Below are 15,279 nucleotides of genomic sequence, written 5' to 3' on the forward strand. Positions count from 1 at the left end.
ATAGAATAGAGAACAGCACACTGAAGGCGGCAGCGAGGGCGGGGCCGGGGGACATGCGGAGAGACCTCCTTCCCTCCTAAGAGTACAAACTCCTAGCATTTGATCTCCTTCTTCATTGCATGTTACTTTCAACACTAAGACTCAGGATGATCACTTATATTTTCAGTGCTCTCAGTATCAGAGAAAGTAAGTTTTGATAAGGGAAGAAAGTAGTTGAGAGAGACTGGATAGCAAAATGGAAACCCCATAATCTTTGCCGATTTCCTCATTCAGCCCAGGTGTACAAACACCTGCCAGTGCTTGTGAAGATTTAACAACCAGGCACACAATAGAGATTTTGGGCAACTTTACTGACTTATCACTGCTCTATTTGAAGCACTCATTGTAAATAATACATTTGTTGTGTGGTTGTATAAAATCATTTGCAAGTCAGAATTCTTGGAAGTTTTCTCCTGTAATGATTTAAAACCGCAGACCTCTGCCAAAAGATTCGCCTATTAAAGGATGAGCATCTTGCCCATGCATAACTAATGAGGGGTCTTAAGAAATGTAAATATCCTCATAGAATTCTTCTGGCTCATCTTCTGCTTGGAACCAGACTATTACTAGGGAATCCCTCTCCTGTAATGACTTGATAATTCCTGATATTTACACCTGTCCTGTTAAACATGATCCTTTCCGGAGCATGTCTTCACTTCAAAAACCTTGAACTATGTAACCATTAAAGAAATGATGTAATCACCCATGGTATATAAGACCCTGGCCATCTAAGTAAAGTGTGGCTTTACCAACCACCAAAAAAAAAAAAAAAAAAAAAGAACAACAACAAAAAACACCACATACCGATTATAAATACAAAATTAAACCCTTTAAAAATCTGCAAACCTTATTAAAATCTATCTAGAAATGATTTCTGTTTAATGACAATCATATATTTGCATTTGTACCTTCATTAAATGGCAGCTCTCTTTAATAAATGGGCATAAATTGGGTAGAACTACATAGGGAATCAGGAGATTTATTGCTGCTTATCGATTAATCAAATACTTATTTAAGCACCTCTGCTTTTCTGGGCACTTTTAACCACTATGGGCATTCCATCCCATTTTTGTCATCACCAAGATGTTCTTGAGAAGCTTGATGGAAAGCTTCTGTGGGAGTTCCTGAGAAGGCTCTTGCTAAGGAACTAGAAGTCTGGGTGTGAGCAAATCACAACACACGCCCATGTGAAGTCTTCTTGCAGGCAGAAAGGCAAGTGTGCCTATAAACAGACTATTTTTAAACTTAAATGACTTGAACAAAGCAAACAATGCAAGATTCTAGGAACCGGGCAAAGTTCAAAGTCTGAGGCCTCCATATCTGAAGTCAAAAGCTTCAAATCAGGTTTCTCGGAAATAAGAAAGCAGGCCAAGCTATTCCCCATCTGCTCTTATGTTCCAAAGCAGAATTTCTTCATTCCCATCTCCACAAGGACCCACAGACCTCTGGTCTCAGAAACAGTTGCTCCAAATTAGTTTGTGTTTGAGGACTGCAAATAACTTTTTTAATTATTATAGTATTACATGTAGCACTCATTTACCCATTTTCTTGCTCCCATTTTTCTCTGTTGGATTCATCGCAGAACCTATGCGTTATTTAATAAAACAAATAAAAAATTCAAACTGATAAGAACTTTCAGGCTCCGGCAGGGCAGATATGATGCTCTGTGACTGGCTGTGAACTCATGTTCATGGATGATCACAGGAATTGGTCATTTCAGTGGTTCTTTTTAGTGTATATGCTCTGTGGAGGGATACAAGCTGACCAAAAAGAAAAAAATGTAATAATGTAAGTTTCTATGTAAGAAACTGTAAGACCTAAGAATGAATGTGTACTTTACTCTTGTCTTGTAATTCCTTCCAATCTGGCCCTAAATCCCTAACAATGACTTTAAAAGCTTTCGAGAAAAATACAAGAATATTGACAACCTTCTGAAATGCTGCCCTCAGAGTCCATGCCATTGATCGTTTATTCCTCAGTCGTAGGCAGCTTTAATCACAGAATGTCACACAAAACAGGACTGACTTCTGAGTCAGACAGCTCTGGGTTAGTATTCCAGCACAGAATTCTTACCATGCTGCATATCCATTTTAAGCCTCAGCCACCTCATCTATGAAATGGAGATAATAGAAGCACCCACTTCACAGAGCCGCTGGAAGCTTAAATGGAACAATGTATGCCCAGCAGCAGTGTCCGCACAGTCAGTCCTCACCCGTTCTGCAAAGCCTACGCTATTGCTGACCAGGGCAAGGCCACATGTTAGGAAACAGAACGTCTCTTGCAGATGAGATTTGTCATTATAATGGCCATAGAGTTGATATCAAAAATGCCTGGGTAAATCCTGGGCCTCTGCAAACCCACGATGTTGTAGCTTTCACCCGGTTCCAGTTATCACCATGGGACTTACTGCTTCTGTTCCAACTGAGCATGCTTTCTCGGGTGACAATGGAGCACTGTTTGTTTCCTACAACTGACACTCATCCTCCCTCTTGCCAATATTTTTCTAAGGAGACAGAGAAATTTACCCATCCCCCTGACATCCTTAAAGAATCGCTGGAGTCCTACTCCAAATGAACAAATTACCGGAAAACTTTTAGTGAAACTGCTGTCAAAAACCTCCTATCTTGCTCACCTTATGAGTTCTATAATTACCAGAAGAGATAATATTTCTCTAGAAACAGCATAATCTTAGTAACAATATTTATTATTACAAAATGCACTACTGAAGTCTTGGGCGACATATATGGAAGGCCAGGTTATGGCCTACTTAAATATATTAGGTTACAAAAAGCCACATGTAGGCCACTTATTTGGAACTCAAATGTATTTTTCTATGAATGTTATGTATTGAATTTAGTGCTTCTGTGTATCACTGCAATCCATGTTGTAATCTACCTGACTTATAGTACCAGACAAACTGATGTACACAATTCGTCTCTATTTGAATAGTTTATCAGCATATAAATCTAAAATCATTCATTTGTTCAACGCATGAATATGGTATGAACTGCCTGCTGCTAACTGCCAGGCACTATTCTAGATACAAGGACAAGACATGTTTATAGACTAGTGGGAAAAAGAAATAAACAGATAAATACTTCATAACCTCAGATACGAAAAAGTACTGAAAGATTTAAAAAAACAGAAAAGAGGGAGAAGAATAATTGGGTACACTATAAGAAACAGCCTTTCTAAGAAGGCTGACATATGAGCAGAGACTTAAAGTTTAAGTGCAAACATATGGTATCTGTCCTTCTCCACCTGACTTATTTCACTTAGCATGACACCCTTGAGGTCCATCCACTTTGCTACAAATGGCCAGATTTCATTCTTTCTCATGGCCATGTAGTACTCCATTGTATATATATACCACATCTTATGTTTGCATTCATAGGTTTAACAGGAGAAACCTAACAGAGGACTATAGGGAGGGGAAGGGGGAAAGAGAGTTGGGGAGAGAGAAGGACACAAATCATGAGAGGCTATTGAATACTGAAAATGAACTGAGAGCTGAAGGGAGAAAGGGACGGGGAAAGGAGGATGATAGTCATGAAGGAGGGCACTTGTGGGGAAGAGCACTGGGTTTTATATGGAAACCAATTTAACAATAAACTACTAAAAAAAAAGTGTAGATGTAAACAAAATGAATACTTGGGGAGAAGCATTCCAATCAGAGGGAACAGCAGAGCAAAGGCACTTAACTAGACTGAGTTTAGAGGTTTCAAGGAAGAAAAAAAGTCTCAAAGAAATAGAAGAAGGTCCAGCAGTTAAAGAGACATAAGGAAGAGGCAAAGGGTAGGAAATGATGTCTAAGAAGGGCCTGGTCAGTAAGGCCCTTGCAAGATTACTTTGGAGATTAGTTTGGCTTTTATTTGAAACATGTTGAGAAATCACTAGATTGAGAGAATTTTGAGTGGAAGAGTGACATTTTTAAAGGACACTTCCAAAAGATCACTATAGATGTCAGGAGGGGAAAAAATGCAAGGGCACAAGGGAGAAAACATGGAGATTAGTTAAGAGGTCACTTCCATAGTCCACAGAGAGATGGTGGTAGCTTGGAATAGGGCAGGAATGGAGAACAGAATAAGTGATTGAATGAACCAAGGAGGCTCCATCAAAGAGGATAAGGTAAATTCATCAAGTAGGACTATTCTGTCCCTCAACATACATTCCCTCATAGTGACCCTCAGTCCTCAAAAAGGCATCTAGTAGGTCTGATTGTCCAAGTATGCCATATATGCCAAATCAGGTCTTAATCCCATTTTAATTTTATCTATGAAAGAAATATTTTATTGCAAGGGTACCTGGGTGGCTCAGTCCGTTGAGCTACCAACTCTTGATTTCAGTTCAGGTCATGATCCCAGGGTTGTGGGACTGAGCCTCACATTGGTCTCTGTGCTGAGCATGTAGCCTACTTAAGATTCTCTCTCTCTCCCTTTGCCCTTCCCCTGCTCGCCCTCCCTTTCTCTCTCCCTCTCTCTCCCTCCCTCTCTCTCTCTCTCAAATAAAAAAGCATTAAAATTAAAAACATTTTTTAAAAAAGAAATCGTTGATTGAAATATCAAAAAGTACTATGAAGTGGAGTTAAACAGATAAGATTTTATTTAGACTACTACAGTAGTGGGGAGAGACTAAACTCAACTGGGCTGAAACAAAAGGTGTGAGAGTTATTAGACACTGTCATTAGCTACAAAGGAGGTGGGTCACTCTGATTATGTCACCCATGTTTGCTAATTGCTGTTTATCAAAGCCAGGGTCTCTGCCTTTCAGAAGAAACCAGGAAAGTAGACACTTATCTTCCTTGATGACTCCATCTCAAAGGGATGGCTCTCCCAGTTCCTCAAGAAAAACATTCCTGAATTGTACAAGATTTACATCTCAAAGAAAAAAAGACAAAGGAAGCATTTACAACTGCAGGTTTTCTAAAGTAAATGCTGGAAGAAAAAGGAGGTCAGAGACTTATAGCTCAGAAGAAACCTGTCTGAAGTTTGGCCAAGTAGAGGTTGTCTTGGTCAGCAAAAACATCAATATTCAATGATTACAAAGTTCATAAGAGAAATCTTTGTCCAAAATTTGGTCAGCTTTCTGTTCATTGCTGCTTATCTTCCTAATTTGAAGAGTTCTAATTTGGCCTTGGCACACGAATGCTAACTGTTCCCAGACAAGTTGTTGAAGGCCCAGAATAATGCTTGAGCAGACGCCACTTAGCTCTGGAAAATAGAGCTCTGTCTGCATCCCCAAAGGCCAGGACTCCAAGCGAGCCAGACATGAAATTTTAAAAGATTTCACAAGCAGAGATTGATAAACCTCTGTGTCTTTGGAAGATCCTGAAATTTCTGCCTTATTAGTTTCTGTTTTCTTTGTTTTGTTTTTTACGTATTAAAAACCAAAGATTTAGTCTAGAAAACAGATTCCACTCTGATTTGGGAAAGGGCCTAAAAGTCTTTTCCTAGAACTCTGAAGCTGAGAACAACATTGCCTCCTGAGAAATCAGGGATTCAGGCTTCCCCACTCTTCATACAAGGTCATGTAAATCAAATATAAGTTAAGAACTACCTACATAGTGTCGTGATTAAGAGACAGTTCTTAATTTTCTGTCGGTTTTTAAAAGATATGGACATTTTTATAACATTTGTAGAATAACAAAATTGTGGAGATGGGTATGAGATTACATTAGATTATATTAGATTAGATGGGATAACCCAGTGGTTAGTGATGGAGGAAGGAGGCAAGTTTGGCTATCAAGGGAAAGCGCAAAGAGACTTGTGGTGATGATACCACAAGTTTAAGTATCTTAATTGTGGGGGTGACTGCACAAAGCTACATACGTGATCAAATTGCATAGAGCTACACAGACACATACATGCATATGTAACAAGTGAAATCTAAATAAATTCTATGATTGGTACCAATGTCAATGTTCTGGGTTTGCTACTGGACTACCATTATGCACGATGTTAATATTGGGGGAGGATGGGTGAAGGGTACACAAGATCTCCCTACACATTTCTTTGCAACTCCCTGTGAATCTGTCATTATTTCATAATAAAAAGTTAAAAGATATGGACAAACTGAAATGCCTGCAGAGGATAACTTTAAAAATGGTGCAAAATCAGATATATTTAATCTTGAAAAAGAAACAAAGAGGAAGCACTAAAGGCCTTACAATTGCTGAAGGACTGTCATACAGAAGTTGAGGTTAAATTTATTTTGGAAAGCTCCAAATTTTAGAACTACAAACAAAGTTTTTAAGTTCAAGACAGGCAGTTTTCATCTCAATGTAGAGGAAAGGAAGATTTTCTTACAATTAGAGCACTCTAAAATGAAAATGGAGTCTCAGGAAGCCTGGGTGGCTCAGTTAGTTAAGTGTCCGGCTTCCAGCTTTGGCTCAGGTCATGATCTCACGGTTCGTACATTCGAGCCCCGCATCGGACTCTGTACTGACAGCTCAGAGCCTGGAGCCTGCCTCAGATTCTGTGTCTCCTTCTCTCTCTGACCTTCCCCTGCTCGTGCTCTCTCTGTCTCTCAAAAATAAATAAAAAAGCATTTAAAAAATAAAATAATAAAATAAATAAAATGAAAATGGAGTCTTAAAACACAGTAAACTTTTTTTCACTGAATATGTTCAATAAGAGGACTACATTTCAAGAACACGCTGGAATAATTTCAGAACAGGGTAAGATAAATTTTTCTATAGTATTTTGCCAAAAAAAAAAAAAATCCCCATGGCTATCTTCTTCTCTAGCTGTAAGTATTAGAATATACAAATATACCCACCTTGCACTTAACAGCCCAGATTCCAATTGTAAAAAAAAATAATAATAATTAATAACTCCTGGAACAAATACCATTCCCTGGTATTATTCAGAGAAATTCAAAAGGTGACACACTGTTATCTACAAAATATTTGGCTGTTCACTCAAAATAGGAAAAATGATGGAATTTAGAAAAAAAATAATATTTTGTAATGCTGCAATGTACAAGGTCTAACATGCACAAATTTGAACTAGACTTTTAAAATCTAGGGGCGCCTGGGTGGCTCAGTCGGTTGGGCGCCCAGCTTCGGCTCAGGTCATGATCTCACAGTTCGAGTGTTCGAGCCCGGCGTCAGGCTCTGTGCTGACAGCTGAGAGCCTGGAGCCTGCTTCAGATTCTGTGTCTCCCTCTCACTCTGACCCTCCCCTGCTCATGCTGTCTCTCTCTGTCTCTCAAAAATAAATAAAAAACATTTTAAAAATTTAAATTTAAATATATACAGTAAAAGAAAAATCCTGTGGGTGTTGAAAAACTATTTTCTAGTTCAAAATATATTATACCCAAGTTTGTTTTTAAATGGCTTATCTAAAATTAGAAATACAATGTGTCAAATGTACAGTGACCACATAGAATGTTTAAGACAATGTTTAAGATAGAACAAACGTGAAGGACAAGTAACAACTCCAGCCAGAATTTCTAGACCAGTGTTTGTTACACTATACCTTGCTCAGTGTAAAATAATACCTCTTAAAGTAATTATGCAAAGAGCATAGAGAAAGATGAACAACACTTCTTCCTGTAGACAAAACAGCTAGAAATACAAAGGCAGACAAGGAACATGCACTAATGGCATGATCAACCATCCCTGAGTATTCCTTCTGAAGAACAATGACTGAAAAATGTTCATCTTTTTTGTATACTTGGGCTTTTTTTTCTGGTTTTTAAAGGGCACGTAAAAAAACACAATGAGGAAATGTTTTGGCCTTAGGCTCTAGCTAGCATGATGGTCATCCTTGGGAGAAAAAGCCCACAATTACCTGTTTAGGCGAGAAACAGAACCACTTGATCCAGATGACAATGGTGTGGTGGGAAATGAACAAAAAAGGCAAGCAGTCAGCAAGTAATGCTAGATAAGAGGAGCTCCACGCTCCATATGAGTTCTGGGTAAGCAGGCCCCTTTCTGAGGTGCACTAAGGCTTAGATTAAGTTTTGTAACATCAATAACAACTGTTATTGCAAGTGAAATGAATAGGTTTAAGAATTGATTTCTTTAAATCTTCCCTAGAAATATATAATGTGCTTGATACAGCTTCCATATGAATTATATTCTATTTTATACTCTAATAACTGTTTGATTCATCCATATATTCATCTAATATCCACTCTGGGAGGCACTCTAATACATCTACCCATTCATCTATTTTTCAACATATATTTACACCATGCTTGTTATGCCCCTGGTACTTTCCCAGACATTGCAGATACAAATATGAATAAGAAAACATTTTAACCTCCCAACCAATGTAGGATTCTTTCTTAAAATGTCCCTGAAAGCTAGTTTCTTTCATTAGATTCAGCAACAGGACTTTTAGTCATTTCCCAAGCATCTAATTCAATTTTTGGACTGATAAAATTGTTTTAAAATTCCATTTGAGATAGGTGCGAGCTGGTTTTGAATACTGAGGACACAATAACATATTTCTGAAATGAGGAAAAACAAATTAAAACAAATTCATTGGCAGGAAAGTCACTATCAGTCAAAACACACACACACACAGTTTATTTTGAAGTAAAAAATATGATCTCTCAGCTATGTTGCCATTCCTTCTCTACCGTCTGCCAATGCCAGGGCATTATGTGAAGGGGATATAATCACTTACGATTCATTATGGGCAGACAGCTTAACTGGCTGTGGCAGATTCTCCCTGAGACCCAAACACTTAGCACCAAGTCCTTCACTGCCTCTCACCAGCCACAAGCCCTCAGATCCTGCTATGGCAGAGCTGATGCATTCATGGGTGCTCTGGAAACCAAGGTCAGCAGAAAATATACCAGCCCCCCTTTTCCCAGTAGTCCAAGGATCCCATGGTGTCTCTGCATCAACCCAGTAAGTCTAAGCGCAGCCAGGATCCCCTCATGGATAATTGATCCTATTTGCTTCCAGAGCTTTGACTTGTGAATTTTTCCTTGAGAGTAAGAAAAACTTGGATTTCAAAGAAACTTGTGACTACTTTGGGAGGAAAAAAAGGTGAAAATACTTTCATTTGTTTAAGCATGAAAACGTTAGTATCTCCAAAGGTGGTTCTGCATAATTAAATTTTTAATAATTCATCTGCTACATTCGTCATGAGATAAAATCTCTAGTTCTTTAAATTCTTCCAAAAAGTCCTAATCGTGCATCTTGTCAAATCTGCTGCCAAAGGAGAGAGGCCATGGTAGTTGAAGGCAGCTCTGGGGTCTATCGAAGTCTTCTCTAGTCTAAATGCTCTCAGTGCTTTCAACTGCACCAAGCTGCACTTCGTCAGGTTTAACATTGAAAATCTCAAATGTGATTAATAAATAGTTTATTTAAAAAAAAGAAGAATGATATGCCAAAATAGTGCCTGGTTTTAAAGCACTTGCTTTTGCATCTCAGGGATCAAACACAATGATGGGTGATTTTAGGTGGCCAGCATGAAACCAAAGTTCTCTGCTTCTGGACATCCTCTGCTATCACTCCCCAATTCTTCCTAGATGATAAAACTATCTCATTAGCAAGTCTGTCTCGGGTACGGAGATTAATCCACCAACCTATCACAGCTTTATGTCTTCAGTCCTTAAGATGATCCAACTAACTCTCAGCTTTTTATTACTTTGTGTATTGATAAATCACAAGGACCTGTATAAAGAAAAAGAAAAAGTGTGAAGAAATTTATACAAAAGTATATTCGATGATGAAAGAAAGGAATAGTCAATTCAGTCAGAGAAAGCTGATGACAAGTGGGTCCAGGAAGGCTCAAAAGAAGAGGAAAAATTTGAAATATCATTTTGTTATGTGGACAGGGATAGAAAAGAGAAGGGATTCTAGATGGAGAATTTCAGGGCTGCCCTAGACTGAAGTCAATCAGGCATTCAGCAGAAACAGAGTGTGAGCTTCAGGAAATCACTGGTTCAAGTCAGCCTTTTCATGGCTGAGTCAACTATGGGATTTTGCCTTTTTTCTCAGGCAAGAACTCTTTGCCTTTTTTCAAAGGATAATCCATGTCTTACTTTCTAGTAAGTATTCTGATTTCCCAAGACTTAGGTCCCTGACTTCCCTTATAAGCATCCTAGGAGATAAAATCCTGCTTCTAGATCTGGGCCTTAGAATTGGGTTCTCCCCTACACCCCGCCTTGCTATCTATTGCTGCAATGGCCTGCCTGGATGGCTACCAAATATTTTCAGCTAACCCTGAATTCTTCTCCCTACCAAAATCCAAACATGTCCCTTTGCATCTCGCTCCCGACATTTGGACATTCTTTTGTAAATTTTATGAAGGCCTTTCCACTGGTGGTTTCAGCTGGTCTCTGGATTGTCATAAGTATAAATCATTTGTAAAATGTTTACTTTATGAAGCACAAAACTGGTTTGCACACAATTTATTTCACTTAAATCAAAATCTCATGCTGCTTTAAAAGACTGTCAAAAACTTTAAAAGGCTTCCAATTTGGATTAGGCTAAAGTAGTCTGTGGAAAACTAAAGTTCACACACACACAGATACACACACACACAAACTAGAAAAGCTAGATAAAACAATGTTTATAATCATCAGAGATCTAAGGAAGCAGTTCAAACTCTGGAAATAAAAATTCTAAAGGAAAAACCTCAGAAAGGTGAACTGTGATCTGAAGTTGCTTTTTCCCTGGGGGCACTTGCTGACTCTGGCCTCAGGCAAAATGAGGAGAATCCAGGCTTGGCTCCGGGCAGAGTGTCATGGAGTTAGGGTGACAAAACTAGAGACTTAAGACCACATCCCCTCAAGACATTTGCCAAATTTTGAAGGCATATAGGCTTGCAGAAAACCTCTGAAAAGAATGTTTTCTGGATTCTTTCATAGCTCTGAACACTACAAATTAGAATTAAGCACACACCAGGGCAAGGGTTACCAATGAATACACCAGATTCTTAGTTCAAAGCCCTGTAGACACATACCCTAGGAACAAGATGAAATAAATGGTAGACTATAGCCTTAAAAACTAAATTATAAAAAACTGCCATTCAGGCGTAGTACAGCTCACTTGCCAACTGGATCAGTATGGTCAATTTCTACTCTGTCTGCCTACCAGAAAAAAAAAGGGGAACACTCTCTGGTAGAAGATATCATCATCTGGATAAGTCACGGTTTTTATAAACAATGTTTAATATGAAATCAAAATCAGTAGGCATGGCAAGAGATAGTGCCATAAGAATAACATCCAAGAGGAAAAGAGCAATAAAAATAGACACACAAGTGATCCAGATATTGGTTTAGCAGACAAGAGCTTTAAAGGGACTATGGTTAATAGGTTAAAGAAAAGCAGAAAAAATGAAGAAACTACATTAAAATGGAGATTTTCACAACAAAATTGAAATCTATAAAAAAAAAACCATATGGAAAGTCTGGAATAAAACAATATACCTGATATTAAGAACTCAATATATGGGTGAACAACAGGTTAGAAAACATGACCGGTGAACTGAAGACTGACCAATTAATTTCTTTTTCTAGGTGAAAACTCTAGTAAATATTACTAGAGACAAGTGAGAGATAAGAAAATGATCTTAAACCATGTGTAGTTAGAGCCCAGAAGAAAAGGACAGAAACAGTGGAAGAGAAATATTTGAAAAGATAATGACCAAATATTGTCCACTGATGACAAAGACATCAATCCAGATTTAAGAACTCCATGTAACTACAAGCAGGCTACATTACAAGCCGCCACGAAACACCCATAGCATCCCAGAGCTTCCTAGGGATAAAATTCTGATTAATTGGCTGCAACTCTGCCATATTAGTGGCATTTGAAAACTAAATGGGAAAATGGTTTTCAAGTAGCTGCTTTGTGATGACATGATGAGTTATAGGCACAAGCATAGAGAGTAAGTAATACATAAGAGAAACAAGGACACTTCCCTGAAATAGCAGCATGGAACCCAGCACTGTGAATGGTTTTTAGTAAAGGATAACCCTAGGAACAAAGCCAGAAGCCCAACTCAAGTAAAAATTCATAAACAACTGATGCTTCAAATAATCAATATCCTTTCTCTAGTATACAAAGTACTTTAGGCTCTATATCATACTGGAAAGAGAATCATCCCTTCCCCCTTCCTACCTCAGACCAACTTCTGACCTGACCACTCTCCTGCTAATTGCAGCCTCTCCCAAGGATGATGGAGCCATAATTTGGTAAGTCAGAGCCTAGACATCCATTGAGCCATGTTTTTTAGTAGCTAAAGTAACTGGATCTACAGCTCCAAACCCGTCATCGGTTAGGTAAGGGCTATCTCTGAATATCCAGACCCTTTTTTTCCTTTTCCCTTACAAATATGCTTTAGTGTAGCAAATTAGATTTATGGAGGGAGTGCCTCTAGCCACATGCTCCAAGTGTACCAGAGGGCCCTTAAAGTGCACATTTAAGAGTTCTTGATATAGATAACAATAAGCTTGCATTTTGATCACCACTTTTGTTATGCATAGTTCCTACTTTTTGAAAACTTGAGGGGAAGACAGATGATTAGTAGGGAATATTTTGGACACTACAGAATCTCCACCTATATTATAATAGTGCCAAGATCCAATCTCTATCACAATAGTCTTTTCAGCTACTGTCATGTGGTCATTCTAGCCATAACTGATAATCACTGTAAGCACCATAATATTTTAATATATAAAACCAATCTAGATATATTAAATGGTAGTTCTAATTTTAAATATACAATTATGTCATGTATATGCAGAAGTATTTTATATCCTCTAAATATATGAGTATGACAGTAAGAATACCTAGAAATCTAAGATCTCTGTGAGTTTGAATTATTCAGCTGAGTTCTCTAACAGCCCTTTACAGAATCATGGAGCTGCAGACACCTATTAGCCAGGTCTCTATTGGTTATAAGCGACAGAAAGGCAACTCACCGAAGCTCACCGAAGTAAAAAGGAATTTGTTGACAGAGATGAAAAGTACAAGGATAGAACTTACTCAAGAATTGTGCAAGCCAGTCCTCGACGAATGTCACTAGTATCTGTCTCCATCTCTCATTTCCTCTTTTTTCTAAGTTACCTTCTCTCCCCATCAGATGGACACAAGCAAATTAGACTTAGAAACCACACAAGAATGAGATTTTCCCTTTCCCAGTAGTTATAAGGAAGTCCCATGGCTGCTCGTCACAGGCCCAAATTAAGTCGTGTATCTCGAAAACAATCTCTGTTGCCTGCTTGCTTGCACCTGGGTCACTTACCCAGACCCTGACCACATGGACGGAGAGCATGAGTAGAAAAGTCGGGGTGCAGTAACAGGAAGAGGAATGAAGTTAAATAAGACAAAAGTAAACAAATACCTATTACACTTTCCTCTGAAAATTTCTCTATAATGGAGATATTTTGTTTAACATAATTTCTGGACCTGATCATAAAACACTTGCATAAATGCATATTTCAACATTTTCTCTGAATATAAGAAATCTAATTTGACAACATTTGAAATTGCTGAGAGTATAATTACCCCATAAGCAAGTGTGTTCATCCATGCGGTGATTTTCCTCCTCTCCAACTTCTTACTACCATTTAAACTGTCTTTTTTGATAGCTCCAACTTGATGGAGATATGTATTTATCTTAAATTCAAGTTTGAGACAGGCATGAAGAGAGAAATGTATTCTGCATGTTCTATATAATTTATTCATGATTATAGACATTAGGAGTTTAAAATTAGAAATTACCTAATGCACTACGACTTTCTATGTTGTAGAAAGACTCTTAATGTTGCTTCAGAATAGATCATTACTTTGAAAAATATGCATCTAAGCTCTTCAAAGGTCCCCAATTTGGCTGTATAAATGATAAAGAATGTAGGACTTCCATTACTTCATCCCAGTTGTTAACTTACAGATTTTCTAAGGGCTGAACAAAGATTTTCATTGAGCTAAACAAAGATTTTGGGTGGCTTTTCAGGCTTTTCATGGGTATTGAGTGAAATTAGAAAATAAAGCCATTGTGAATCATATCCCTGCCTTCATTATAAAGAATAATAAGACATTTAAAAGAACTATACCAAGTCATTAAATGGGAATCATTTCTCTTCCTCCCTGCCTTGTCTGTGACAGACAGCACTAATTGATCAATGCACTCCTCACCTCCTTCTCAAAATGATACTCCAGGCAACCACTACAACTGTTTACCAGTTTTGCCCTTTAAAATACTTACTGAACCAACTAACAAAAAATGAAAAATTATCTTATCTCTCATCAATAACCCTATACGGATTTTTCTTCCAATCCTGGATCTTTTGAACTTAATTTCCTCAGAATTACACATATATATTTTTAGGCATAAACAATGTTAAAAGCTACCTAAGACTCCGGAGTTATTAGAATGTCCCATTAATCTGCACCTAATCCCATCCAGAGAGCAATTTGAAACATCTAGGAATAGCACTCAGAAGTGTTACAGGCTCTTACCTCTTGGCCATTAGAATCCTGAAGCATCTCTATCAGAGTGGATTCTTGGAAGCATCTAAAAAACCAAAGAGCTCAGGAATATTCCCTTGCCTTGTAGAAACCCAGACACTGGCTCCAAAGATTTTCATATTCTCCAGGATTCCCTCTATGCAAAACCCTTCTAATCATTTCCGCAGATAAAAAGTATTTCTTCAAACAACCATTATTTAACCAACTCATTTTAGTGTTTTTGAAATAAGTGCAAAGGCCTCATCCTTTAAGATTTCAATCCATTTGCTTCTTTTTTTAATGTTCCCTTTGGTTGCCTTGATAAGGGAACATGGCAATGAATAAATTAATAAAGAATGAGAGCAATATGATTGTTTTGATACAAATGTGCTTACCCATGGGATAACCATGTGGCTTTGGCAACATGTACTGTGCATCTGGGCAGAAGTCTGTTTGAGGAGTTAGCTTCAATCATTCCTTCCCTCAGTGTGTGGAAGAAAATTCACAGAAACGAGTTATTCAGTCTCAAGGGGCAGGAAAGCATTCTGGCAATGACATAAACATTAGTTTCAGCATTGTTTCTACAGGAACAACAGATCATTTTATGAAATGAATTATTATTAAACTTACAACATGTAATAAGAAATATATCTCATCAAGCAATGGGGTATCCCTCACTTTATGTAATAGCTATGTTAAGCCAAACAGTTTATAAAGGCAGTGAATCATTTGTTGTAAATGTCTGTTATAAAAATCATATGTGTGTTTCCAAGGGGAAGAGTCCACCAAATGATGCAACTGATCAAGTTTTATGGGAAAGC

The 15,279-nt window shown here is 37.9% G+C and overlaps 1 long non-coding RNA gene across 1 annotated transcript; it reads right to left on the reverse strand.

Moving 5' to 3' along the window:
- Positions 1-1,575: 1,575 nt before the first annotated feature.
- On the reverse strand, positions 1,576-14,871 carry LOC115286468. Its single transcript, XR_003906078.1, has 3 exons — positions 14,854-14,871; positions 14,471-14,525; positions 1,576-1,799 (listed from the first exon to the last, which is right to left on the reverse strand). It is a non-coding gene; the product is annotated as an uncharacterized LOC115286468 (long non-coding RNA).
- Positions 14,872-15,279: the final 408 nt, after the last annotated feature.

The sequence above is a fragment of the Suricata suricatta genome, chromosome 3 (assembly GCF_006229205.1).
Source record: "Suricata suricatta isolate VVHF042 chromosome 3, meerkat_22Aug2017_6uvM2_HiC, whole genome shotgun sequence".
NCBI classification, from domain to species: Eukaryota; Metazoa; Chordata; class Mammalia; order Carnivora; family Herpestidae; genus Suricata; species Suricata suricatta.